This window comes from Pongo pygmaeus, chromosome 14 (genome assembly GCF_028885625.2).
Source record: "Pongo pygmaeus isolate AG05252 chromosome 14, NHGRI_mPonPyg2-v2.0_pri, whole genome shotgun sequence".
NCBI lineage: Eukaryota > Metazoa > Chordata > Mammalia > Primates > Hominidae > Pongo > Pongo pygmaeus.
The window spans coordinates 25,400,077-25,413,237 of NC_072387.2; the positions used below are offsets into that span (position 1 = coordinate 25,400,077).

At 42.6% G+C, this 13,161-nt stretch overlaps 1 protein-coding gene and 1 pseudogene across 1 annotated transcript in view; both read right to left on the reverse strand.

Moving 5' to 3' along the window:
* Window positions 1-11,115, reverse strand: part of TPTE2 (transmembrane phosphoinositide 3-phosphatase and tensin homolog 2) — a 137,680-nt gene extending 126,565 nt beyond the window's left edge. The window contains 3 exon segments of the mRNA XM_063650542.1: window positions 2,335-2,477; window positions 8,849-8,950; window positions 11,097-11,115. The gene's annotated coding sequence lies outside the window, so the exon portion shown is untranslated.
* On the reverse strand, window positions 8,849-11,101 carry LOC129011219 (steroid hormone receptor ERR1-like; annotated as a pseudogene).
* Window positions 11,116-13,161: the final 2,046 nt, after the last annotated feature.

A 13,161-nucleotide genomic window follows, 5' to 3' on the forward strand; every position in this document is an offset into this window, starting at 1 on the left:
TTTAGCTATTTAGAAATTAAATTTTCTCAGAAACCAGGTCAAATTTAAGATAAATTCCGTTGGAGTTTGATCACTCATGATTTTGATGCTCTTAAGTGTTTCACTGCTGATGACAATATACCAGGAGTTCGTGCTTTCCCAGCACCCTGTTTGGTGGTTCCCGGATAATACATACTATCCTTGTTAATATTCTAAGATTTAAAATGTTCCAGTATAAAGTAAAATTTTGAAAAATAAAATTTTACTGTATACAACAGAAAATAGTTACAGAAGCAAACTCCCTCACAATGTTGTTGCTGTAGAAACAGGGATGATGGTGGTGATGATGCTTTACTGGTTAACCTCACTTACTCCTCACACCAATCTCATATAATGAGTACTATTATTATTATTCCCATCATTTTAGAGATGAAGGAAGTGAGGCTTGGAGAGATCAATTCTGTAACTCACTCAGGATCTTGAACTTCTAACCACTATGCTTCACTGACTCTCCTGAGTAAAGTCACATTATTATACCTCAATACTGTTTTTTTTTCTTTCTTCCTTTTTTATTTACTTATTTATTTTTTTCTTGAGACGGAGTTTCACTCTGTCGCCCTGGCTGGAGTGCAGTGGCACAATCTTGGCTGCAACCTCTGCCTCCTGGGTTCAAGTGATTCTCCTGCCTCAGCCTCCCAAGTAACTACGATTACAGGCATGAGCTACCGTGCCCGGCCTAATACTGGGTTTTCAAATCAGGTTTTTAACCATGAGGACTTGGAACATCCAAGTTTCTTCAAATAATGAAATCCAAACATGTTGTAAGAGTAGACCAAATCTTTCCTTAATATCAGATATTATTTTACAGAAGAGGAAACTAAGGCCCAGGTGCTTAAATAATTTCCTCAAAGGCAAATGGCCAATAATGGAAAGAGCTGGTACTCAGGTTGGTACAACTTAAAAAGGCATTGATCTTTTTACCTTACCCTGATACCTTCCAGAACACAGAACCATCCTTTAAGCAATACATACGTTATGTAATACATGAAACACGGTATGCTGTATTATTGCAGGTACAATATGAATATACAGGCCGGGTATGGTGGTTCACGCCTGTAATCCCAGCACTTTGGGAGGCCAAGGCAGGCGGATTACCTGAGGTCAGGAATTTGAGACCAGCCTGGCCAACACTGCGAAACCCCGTCTCTACTAAAAATACAAAAATTAGCTGGGTGTGGTGACGCACGCCTGTGATCCCAGCTACTCGGCTGGGGGATGAGAATTGCTTGAACCCGGGAGGTAGAGATTGCAGTGAGCCGAGATCGTGCCACTGCACTCCAGCCTGGGCAACAGAGAGAGAATCCCTCTCAAAAAACAAAAACAAAAATATGAATATACAAAACATTAAGAATTTGCTAAAAGAATCTGTAAGTTTCTAAAGTTTTCCTATAAAAAGCAACACTTTATATTAATTATATTATTTACATATAAGACTAAATATTTCTGATATTTAAGCTTCTGTTCCACCTATTAATCCAACAAATTAAAGATTATCAAAAATTAAGATATTACAATGAAACCACAACATTATGAAGGTTAAAATATGGACTACATTTTCCTAAGACTTATTCAGGCTCTTCCAACTTCTAGCTAATCTTACCCTAAAAGTAAATCAATCTTTTATAATTCAAAATACTTCTATAAATTCAATTAAAATGTTTAACTGATGACAACATGGGTATCATAAAAAATAAATAGCATAGTAATACTGTTTTCCTTTTGATTTAGGAAGAGGTAACATCTCCAACAACTACCCAGTGAAGTAGATGCTATTCTGTTGCCAGTTCAAAGCATCTATATTATGCTGGCAAAGATTTCCAAAGCCTACTAACGTTTTTGCTTTGAGTGGCTCATACAAGTTCCCTGCAGCTCATTAATGCAATGGTTTTATGACTAAAGTACACCAGTGTGAGACTTTAGGAGTTGTAATGTTCTCCAAAATTGAAGTATAATCTCATACCCCTTATTTAATATATAGAAGATTCACCAAGTAATATCCTGTTGAGCGATTAGAAAACTGCAATCATTTGCAGTTCTCAGTCCTTTTATGTCATAGAAATTCATGACGCATTTTTGCCATATAGTTTTACTTCTTCATTTTCCTTATCAAGCATCTAAAAATAAGTGAAATTCTAACATCTTTTTAAAAAACCTTGTCAGATTTCTTTTAGGACACCATGAAGATATCTACAAAGTGTTTTGAAATTCATGTAAGTATCTACACTCTGAAACTGAATATCTGGCAGAAATAATTTCAATCAATAAATTTTATAACCCCCTGAAATTAACACTTACCTGCTTCATTGTTAACTGGGGACTCCCACAGTTTCCCCTCTTTGTCCACGGGATCAGCTCTTCAAACCCATTCTGAAGGGGTTGTTCGTTGACTGTGGCTAACTGCTTAGCAAATTCCACATCCCAAAGTGAAGGTGATGTGTCTGTATAACAAAGACATTTTAAGTAAGAACAAGTCAATGTAAATATCTTTCTTTAAAAAAGTTATAACCAATCCTGAATTGATCATGTATTTTTCAGACCTTGACACTCATAATTAAATAGTATATAATAAAAAGTTACTAAGAGATAACTGCAAAAATTATATTAAAAATTGTAACTACAATAATGGCAAGCTTAACTTTTGTTTTACAACAATGCCAGGTAATCACTGCCCCCTCTACTGGAAAGAAAAAAATAAATTTGTATTTTGTTTCAGGGTATTTTTATGAATGTGAATGTTTGTTGTACAATATGTGACTCTGGTTTTTAAAGTCTAGCCTGTTTATCTTTATTTTTAGTCTATCAAAATTAGTCACTAATGTACTACTGTTAACAACCAAAAAAGTTAAATTAACAGAATGACGATAAAACTGCTAATGAATACTGAGTACTTCCTCTGTGCTTAAATGCTTTTTATGCATTAGTGCATGTCATCCTCACAACCAACCCTATGAGTAACGTATTATCATGTTGGCTAATTACCACCATCATATTACATGTTTCAATAACTTATTTACTTTTGAAACTTCAGATCATCTTTGGAGAATGAGCCATATTCCCACCAGTTACTGCTGCTGGGAATGTAAAATGGTACAATCACCTTGGAAAACAGTTTGATGGCTTCTTAAAAAGTTAAAAATATATCTATTATTCAACATAGGCATTTCATTCCTGGATACTCACTCAAGAGATAATACATGCCCACACAAAGATTTCCACACAAAAGTTAATGGCAGCTTTCTTTGTAATAGCCAAATGTGGGTTGTAATCTGGGAAACAACCCAAATGTCCACTAACAGGTGAATAAGTACAAAAATGTCATACATTCATACAATTGTATACTACTCAGTAATAAAATGTGTTACTAGTACATGTAACAGCATGGATGAATCTCAAATCATTACGCTGAGTGAAAGAAGCCAGATGCAAAGGAGTAGTACATACTGTGTGATTTCAGTTACATGCAATTCTAAAAGATACAAACTAATCTACTGTAACAGTAGATCAATGGTTGCCTGCATACTGTGTGTGTGTGTGTGTGTGTGTATTGCAAATGGACACAAGAAAACTTTGGAGGGTCATGAAAATGTTCAAAATTATAACTGGCAGCATCATGGGTGTATATATTTGTCAAAACTAGTCAAGTTATATACTTTAAATATGTGCAGTTTGTTGCACACAAATTATACCTTAATAAAGTTGTAAAAAGAAAATGAATAACAATATCTATCCCTTGGCTACCTTTTTCCCTATATTTTTATTCTTTAGTTATTTTCACCAACATTTTTGATCTTTCTTATTTTTTTCTGTGTGATCTCACTTTTTAAAATAAATGAGGATCGGCCGGGCGTAGTGGCTCACGCCTGTAATCCGAGCACTTTGGGAGGCCGAGGCGGGTGGATCACGAGGTCAGGAGATCGAGACCATCCTGGCTAACACAGTGAAACCTCGTCTCTACTAAAAATACAAAAAATTAGCTGGGTGTTGTGGTGGGGGCCTGTAGTCCCAGCTACTCGGGAGGCTGAGGCAGGAGAATGGCATGAACCCAGGAGGCGGAGCTTGCAGCGAGCCGAGATCATGCCACTGCACTCCAACCTAGGCGACAGAGCAAGATTCTGTCTCAAAAAATAAATAAATAAATAAATAAATAAATAAATAAATAAATAAATATAAAAAATAAAATAAAATAAATGAGGATTGTATGGTTTGGTAATATACTTTTTTCACTGAATGCTTGCATCAGTATCCCATTTTATATATATATATCTCTCTCACAATCCCCTACTGTTGAATATTTTGATCATTTATATTTTGTCTTTTAAATACTATAATGACAAATAACCTTGTAGTTACACTTTTGTGCATATCTGTAATATGTCCTTAGAACAAATTCCTAGGAACACAATTTCTGGGTTAGAGGCATAGATTGCATATGATCTATCCTCCAGCTTACCTCTTTACTCACTCTTGCCAAGCCCACTAAAGCATATCAACAAATAGCTCATTTACTCTTCTAACTGTGTAAGCCTTATTTTATCTATTTTGCTTTTCTGAATCTGTTTCTGAGCCTTCATGTGCAGAAATGTGTCTAACCACACACTGACTGCTAGATTTTAAGTATTTTGGCCTAGATCATCTGATACTGGGAACAATAAGTTGTTAGCCTTAGCTAGCCACATTTACAGAGCAATCACACCACTAAAAAAACTTAATTGTCTCAGTTATCTTTTACTTGGTGGTCACTGACTGATCTATGTCTTTTCCACCATCATTAGGATCATCACTATATTTTTACACTTGCTAATAGTTGCAAGCATTTATTAAATATGTACTATGTTCCAGGCACCTCAAGCATTTATTAAATATATACTATGTTCCAAGCACTATGCCTGACACTTTCTCAGATTACCTCATTTAATCCTTGAGATGTATGTACTAGCCCTCATTTTATAGGTGGGGAAAGGTTAGTGTGGCAGAATCTGAATTTGAATCCAGTTCTACACAACACCAACACTCTTTCTATTAAGCTATATTGCCTGTCGACTCTAGGATAACCAGTAGGGCCTATGACTATATCCTCTGTAGCAGTGGTAAGAACTTAGTGTGGAACAAGACGTGGGAATCATGGAACAGAATAACTCACTCAATCAGTCAATTAAAAACAATTACTGAATGCCAACTATATTTCCAGCGTTATTTGATGTGGTGGGAAAACAACAGTGAACAATTGCTAAATTTACGTTTCCACATTTTGCTATTCTTGTACTTAATTGGGAACAAAAACCATTCTTTAGACTCATGCAAGTGTAGCATATTCAAACAGTACCTTCATTAGAGTAAATTATTACATAAACTTCTGTGCTATTTTCCTCACTAGAGGAAATACTAGAGTATAATCATCTGATACTGTTTGATAGAATACATAAAACTTCAGTGCTTCCTTGCCAACTAACTTCAGTTTTAGAAATAAGATTTTTTTATTTTAAAAAGTAAGCTGGCTCCTTCAAGAATCTCAAGAATCTTCAAGCGTCTCTTTTGGCTGGACAACAGCAGCTGCCCTGACAACAACAAATTTCTTTTTTTTTTTTTTTTTTTGTGGGGGGGGACGGAGTTTTGCTCGTTGCCCAGGCTGGAGTGTAATGGTGCAATTTTGGCTCACTGCAACCTCCGCCTCCCGGGTTCAAGTGATTCTCCTGCCGCAGCCTCTCAAGTAGCTGGGAGGCTACAGGCGCCCGCCACTATGCACTCTGAATTTTTGTATTTTTAATAGAGATGGGGTTTCACCATGTTGGTCAAGCTGGTCTTGAACTCCTGACCTCAGGTAATCCACCTACCTCAGCCTCCCAAAGTGCTGGGATTACAGGCGTGAACCACCGTGCCCAGCCAACAAACTCCTTTCTGATGCATGCTTAACCATTTGAGCTGGGGAGAGGCGAGTCATTGTCCCTATGCATTTTGCACTTACTTCCTTTTTATCATACACAAGAGAATGCAGTTTTCGCATTCCCTTCGTAACAAGAAGGGGGTTGTTCTTTCAGCTTCACTTTCAGTTGAAATGAACAAACACTGAATTAACTTCTTTCCTCTATAGATGTATATTTTATAGTACAATTTGTTCAAAAAAAGAATTTAAGATTTAAGATAACTAGTTCCTATGATCTGTAAGCCACATGAGTAGGTGCTACATGAATGAGATACAGCCCCTAATGGTATATTAAATAGGGGGAAAATCAAAAGTTTGTATAAGTAACTGGTAGAAAGATTAAATGAGCCCTTGGAGGCCAGCCTAGGAACTTATCTATCATATACAACATTCTTTTTTTCCCCCACCTTTGAGTTGGAATCTCACTCTGTTGCTTAGGATGGAGTGTTATGGCATAATCGTGGCTCGCTGTAGCCTCAAATTCTGGGCTCCAGTGATCCTGCCACCTCAACCTCCCAAGTTGCTAGGATTACAGGCATGTACCACCATGCCTGGATAATTTTTTTCTATTTTTTAGAGAAAGGGGCTCACTATGTTGCCCAGGCTGGTCTTGAACTCCTAGTCACAAGCCATCCTGTTGTCTCAGCCTCCCAAGTCCATACACAACATTATTTCTACAAGATCCAAAAAACTAACTTCTATTCTTTAGAAATGTTCATCACTTATGCGCTGGAGACCATTTGTATTGAGTTTCTTCATTGATTTTACTAGTAAACCAAATTTAATGTCAAGCAACAGGACACTCTTATTTCTCTTTTAGACTTAAAATGGCAAATTTCTTACCCAAAGAAAACACTACAAGTCTGTTAAATATATTCCTTGAATGTTCTTCCCATCTCCTGAACAATCACTAAGTCACTTCAGTAAGTTTTTTTATAAATGCTATCTCCTCTTCTAGGCAGTAAGCTGCCTAAGGGCAGAAACCAGTATATCTTTATGTAATAGCATAGAGATACACTGTAAATGGTAGTTGATTATTAATGTTGTAACCCAAATTAGTAGCTAATCTGAACCTCTGGATTCGGTAATTGGTAGTACTTACCTCCCACTGTCTCACAGAATGCAACATTTCATGGGGGAAACCGACCAAAACTAGCAATATCGACAACTGTAGTGTGATGTGTCCCCCACCAGGTTACTTAAGAGTGTATGTGTGTTGCTTGGATCCTGAAGGCTAGGCAGGGAGCCAAGGCCCTGGTGCCCAGCTGAGGAGCAGGGATCCCTGAGAACCCAAACATCCCAGGGCATACCTGAGAACATGTCAAAGAAAACACTGTCATCGTGCACACAGAGTAGGCAAACAGTCAGAACATTAGCTGAAAGGCAGCTTAGAGATGGGAGGCAGGGTGACTCTAGAGCTGCTCAGGAATGTCCAGTATGTAAGTCCTAGTAAACTCATATATTCATCAAGCTGGACTTGCCCAAATTATTCTTTGGTCTCTCGACACCTTCCCAGTTTGGGGGGATGTTACAGTCCCAACCACCACATTCATAAGCAGGATCCAGGCCAATGACAGGCTGGAATATTAAAATATTCAACTATTATACCGTCAGAACACTAAGGAAGGACATCTTGGAAAGATGGAATGTTTCTCCACCTGAGAAATAGTGTTATTCTTTCTTTGTTCAAGTTTAATTTTTAATTTATTAGAACCCAGTAAATGATGATTTTTAAAAGCAGAGTTTCTACCAAATTAACACTTAATTCAGGGCAAAAATACACTTAAAAAACCTAAATCTTAAGGCAGAAGTAAAACACTATAAAAACAGTGTGTCTAATACAGACTGTAAAATGTCAGATTTTTAAGAGATTCACATAGTATTTTATAGCACTAAAATATTAATACAGTCAGAAATATTATCAGTTGGTCCAAGATTTCTGTTTATAAAATGTCTAGACTGCTAATTGAAGAAGTGTTGCTGTATAAGTAATAGCTACAATCCAACCAACCAAGTGATTGTTTTTATGACAAAAGAACTAAGGTAGGTAATTACATGGTTTCTATTTGTAAAGCTTTTGCAGTATTAAATATAAAGTATTACTAAGGGCATTTTTTGATTCATCTCCCTACCCTAATGCCCCCAGAATGTACACCACTTCCCTTTCACTCTATTTTTAAAATTCTGTGAACCACCATACCTATTCACTGTAGGCCTGACCCTATAAAGGCATGAATTGTTTACTTTCATATGGTGGAAGAACAATTTTGGTAAACTACTACGTCTTTTTCTAGTCATTGAGCAATTTCAAACAGAAGTCTTAAGAATTGTTGCACCACGACAAGTGAACAACCTGTTTCTTTACCACTATTAAGTTTGAATTTTGTCTGGAATCTGTTAGAGTTGTCGATATTGCTAATTTTGGTCAGGTTTCTCCCATGAAATATTGCATTCTGTGAGACAGTGGGAAAACACGTTTCGTGTTTATGTGCAATTAACAGTAGCCCTTCTGAAAAACAGGGTTAACATTCTTACATTTCCCCTTGTGATCAAAACCTTTTGTTTTTAGGGAGCAGGATAAGATTTAAAAGTGCTTTAAATCAGAAAACAAGAATTAGCTAGCTTACACATTCCCACTGAATAGTGTCAAAAAAGATAAACGCATTTAAAATAAGTTGTAAGTCCAACAAATATAAGCTTGATGGGTTCTTAACTAACATATTAAGTAATTACAAAGATTCATTTTTTTTACAAACTTTTAAGCTATTTTAATAAAATGGCTAAAGACCTCACTATACTTCTATTTATCTGTGCATTAATAAAAACCTGTTAAAATTCCTTATTTCGTACTTCTGAAAAAGTCTAGTCAAATAAGATCACTAAAATTACCAGAAAAGCTTTGAAATACTGATTGCAGATTCATTTCAAAGTAGATTTAATGCCTTTCAGGATCTGGTGTTTAAATCATGAATGTCTTCACCGACTTCAACTCTGAAAATATAAAAATTTTAGTCAGTGCTGGCTATAGTTAAACAATACTGGTATTACTTGAAAAAATAAAAATAAAAAATATATTGTCAATCATGCATTCCATAGTTTTTTTTTTTTTTTGAACTTGATAGTATATATATTTTTTCTCATTAAAGGTTCAAAACCAAAAGCGGTTTCTCTTTGCAGCAAATATACATTAAAATAGAGTCTCTGTACAGCCAAGGGCTCTGGGCTCTGGCTTGCCCCATGTCCCTGCACCTCCCTGGCCAAACCCAAAAATATAGTGTTACTGCTCTGCAGGGCATAGAGGCAGTGCTCTCCTACCGAGGAGGCTGGGTGGGAGCTGATGGGGAAGCCCTGGCCACCCCAGGGGTCCAGGGGCTGGAGCCTGCTTGGAGTTATTGCTTCAAGGGGGGGCACTAATGCCCAATGCAAATGATGAGAGGAGGAGCAAAGGGGGCATGGGCCTTTGCTCTCCAAGTCCCACTCTGCTCTGAAGAGGGGGTAGGATTAAGCAGCAGCAAAAGCATCACCCACTGGGAGACTGTGGCCTGCATCTCCTTCCCTCCCTGAGATAGGCTTCTGCCTCCCACACATCCCCTGCAGCCCCCTATGGCTTCCGCAGGCCCCCTACACTCTGGGGACACGCTATGGCTTGCAAGGGGCAGCACTGTGCCCAGAGCCTGGACACACGTTCCCAGCTTCTGACACCCCCTAGGAGGGGGGAGGGGAGGGTATGGGGCCTGCTCCCAGGGGCTGATGGCATTGCCCTGGCCCTGCCAGCAGGCTGTGGCACTGCCCAGACCCCAAATCCACCCCAGCCCTTGGGGCTGACCCCATGCTAGGCAGGTCCTGCCAGAACCCCCACCAGTCCCACTCCTTGCCTCAGTCCATCATGGCCTCGAGCATCTCCAAGAACAGCTTGTGCATGGGCACCTTGCCCTCCAGCTTCACCCCATAGAAATGGGCCAGCACTTTGCCCGCCGTCTGGCAGAGGAGCGGTAGCGTGAGCAGCAGCCTGCCTGGTCGCCGCCGCTCAGTACCCCCTCTGGTGCCAGCCCAGCCGGCTTCGTACGCCAGCAGGGCCTCGTTCGGAGCTTCTGGCAGCTGCTCCACAGCCTCGGCATCTTCGATGTGCACAGAGTCTGAATCGGCAAGGGCCAGGGCCTTCAGTAGAACGTACTCCCCTCGCTCCAGCCGCAGGGCCTGCAGCCGCCGCACCAGTTGCAGCAGGGCAAACCCCCGTTTTCCTAGGCCAGCTGCCCGTGCCCCCTCTTCATCCAGGACTCAGTCCTCAGCGAAGGCCAGCTCATCCTGCAGTGGCAGTGAGCGCTGGGCCACGCCCGGCACCAGCACCTCCATCCACACGCTCTGCAGTACTGACATCTGGTCAGAAAGCGACAGCGATGAGAAGCCTGGGATGCTCTTGGCCCAGCTGATGGTGACCACGATCTCTCGGTCAAAGAGGTCACAGAGGGTAGCCACGGCTGGAAGGTGCCCATCAGGGCCCACGAGGTCGGGCATGGCATAGAGCTTCTCAGGCTCAACCACCAGCAGATGAGACACCAGTGCATTCACTGGGCCTGTCTTCCGGGGGCCTCCAGCGACTGCCAGGGGCCCAGCAGGGAAGGGGCACGGGAAGGGCAGCGGGTCCACCTCTGGCGCCGCTTGTATTTCTGCCGCCCACCCCGGACGCGGTCCAGGCGCACTCCCGCAGGCTCTTGGTGAAGCGGCAGGCCTGACAGGCCTTGCGTCTCCACTTGGTGATCTCACACTCGTTGGAGGCCGGACAGCTGTACTTGATGCTCCCCTGGATGGTCCTCTTGAAGAAGGCTTTGCAGTCCTCACAGGATGACACACCGTTGTGGTAGCCGGAGGCCATGTCCCCACAGACCAGGCAGAGGCGCTTGGGCAGGGAGCTGAGCACCAGCTTCCCACCGCCCTGCTCGCCAGGCCCGGCCCCTCCCCATCCTCCTCTTCCTTGTGGCCTGGGAGGCAGTGGGTGGGAGCTGGACCAGGGGCCAGGGTCACAGGAGGCTCGGGTCTCCGTCTCCGAGGAACCCTCTGGACTGTCAGGCCTGGCCGGCTCTGCCATGACGTACAGAGGCTCAATGCCCAAAACCTGGCTGGACATGGCGCTGGTCACCTGACACGCGGCTGCCCTCCTGCCACAGCATGCCGATCCCAGGCACACGGCGGGGGCCGCCCGCTCCACCTCCTCGCGACCGGCCTGCAGGTCCACTCTTACACTTCCGCTGTCGCAGAGACCGCCACCTCGGGGGTGCCGCGCCCCGCCCCGAACCGGCGCACATCTTTGGGAAGTTGCCTAAAGTTGCTACGCCTCCCCCCAGCCCCGACGCCAGCGGGAGACGCTACCAGGTTATCAGGAAGTGAGTGGGGAGAGCCAAGGAAGAGGAAGTTCTCCCCGGCCATTGCGATGACCTTTGACCCAGAGAGGAGGGTGGCCCCAGGCCCCTTCGAGCGCCCCCACGTGGTCTTCAGAGCCCCTTCCCCGACATAGAGCCCTCCGCGTCTTCCACCAAGGCCAGCCCCAGGGACTTCGGCAAGGGCGGGATTGAACCCTGCCCAGGGGCGGGCTGGATCGGAGGCCCAACCCTGGCCCTGGCCAGGACCCGCAGCCAGAGCCAGATCCTGCCCCAGGCCAGCCCAGCAGGACTCGGACGCCGGATCCCGCCTGAACCCTGACCAGTCCGGCCCTCGACTGGGTCCCGACCGTGGCCCAGACTGGCCCCAGAGCCGGACCCCGCCTGCAGCCCGCCCCGCCCGCCTCCCTGCCGCCGCATTCGGCAATTTCAAGAACTAAGTGACAGGGCGCGGTGGCGGAAAGTAGGATATACCAATATCTAACAGTAGCTTTGGAGCAAAAAGTAATTAGATTGCCGTTGTATCTTTTATTGTGTTCTCTTGCAAATATTAATCTTAATGTTTCCTTAAATATGATAATACTTCCATTTCATTTGGATAATAATGAATAATAGTTAAGTCCTCTTGGGTCTGCCCCAATACCTTCTTCCTCAGCACCTGTTTGGTGCTGGTGTCCAAAAGGGAGTTATCAGCCAGGGCCCCCAGCCACTGCTCCCTAACCACCCCCCATAGCAGCTCAGACAGTGGCTCCTTCTCACTGGGCAGGGAGTGAACTCTGGGCTGCGCTGAGGTTATACTCAACCAAACTCCTCTTCACGGTACCCAGCTTGTGTCTCGCTCCATGTGTGACTGGCCATGAAAAAGCCTGAATTCATGGGGTGGGGGCTGGAAGGTGGAGTTAGTACCTTTTCAATTTGTATTAGAAAGTTATTTTCCAATAAAAAGACAACTAAGCAAAAAGAAAATAGTGGCAAGACATGAGCTCTAGAGCCAGACTGCCTGAATTCACGTCCCAACTCCACTGCCTTATGATATTTCTCTGGCCTGTTTTCTCATTTGTAAAATGGGAATAATATTAATGCTTATGTGGAGGATAAGGTTTTGTGAAGATTAGTGAGTTTCAGTACACACAAAATTCTTAGCACAGTACCTGACATATAGAAAACATTGCCTTAAGCCGGGCGCGGTGGCTCACGCCTGTAATCCCAGCACTTTGAGAGGCTGAGGTGGGCGGATCACCTGAGGTCAAGAGTTCAAGATCAGCCTGGCCAACATGGAGAAACCCTGTCTCTACTGAAAAATACAAAAATTAGCCGGGCGTGGTGGCACATGCCCGAGGCTGAGGCAGGAGAATCGCTTGAACCTGGGAGGCGAAGGTTGCGGTGAGCCGAGATTGTGCCATTGCACTCCAGCCTGGGCAACAAAAGCGAAACTCCGTTAAAAAAAAAAAAAAAGAAACAAAACATTGCCTTAACTATTATAGCTATAAATATCCATGTTAGTGTATTAAAGAAATGCTTTACATGTATTTAAATGAGTATATTAGGGCTTGTGTATAAACTTCTTCTTGCCTTGCTAGGAGTTGCTGTATGTACTTAAAGGTGTAAATAAATGTTTCAAAACATGTTTTTCACTGCTCTTACATTTTACCAATGACTTTGCCTATCTTTTTCTTTTTCTTTTTTTTTTTTTTAGTTGGAGTCTTGCTCTGTCACCCAGGCTGGAGTGCAGTGGTGCGATCTCGGCTCACTGCAACCTCTGCCTCCTGGGTTTAAGCAATTCTCCTGCCTCAGCCTCCCAAGTAGCTGGGATTACAGGCACCCACC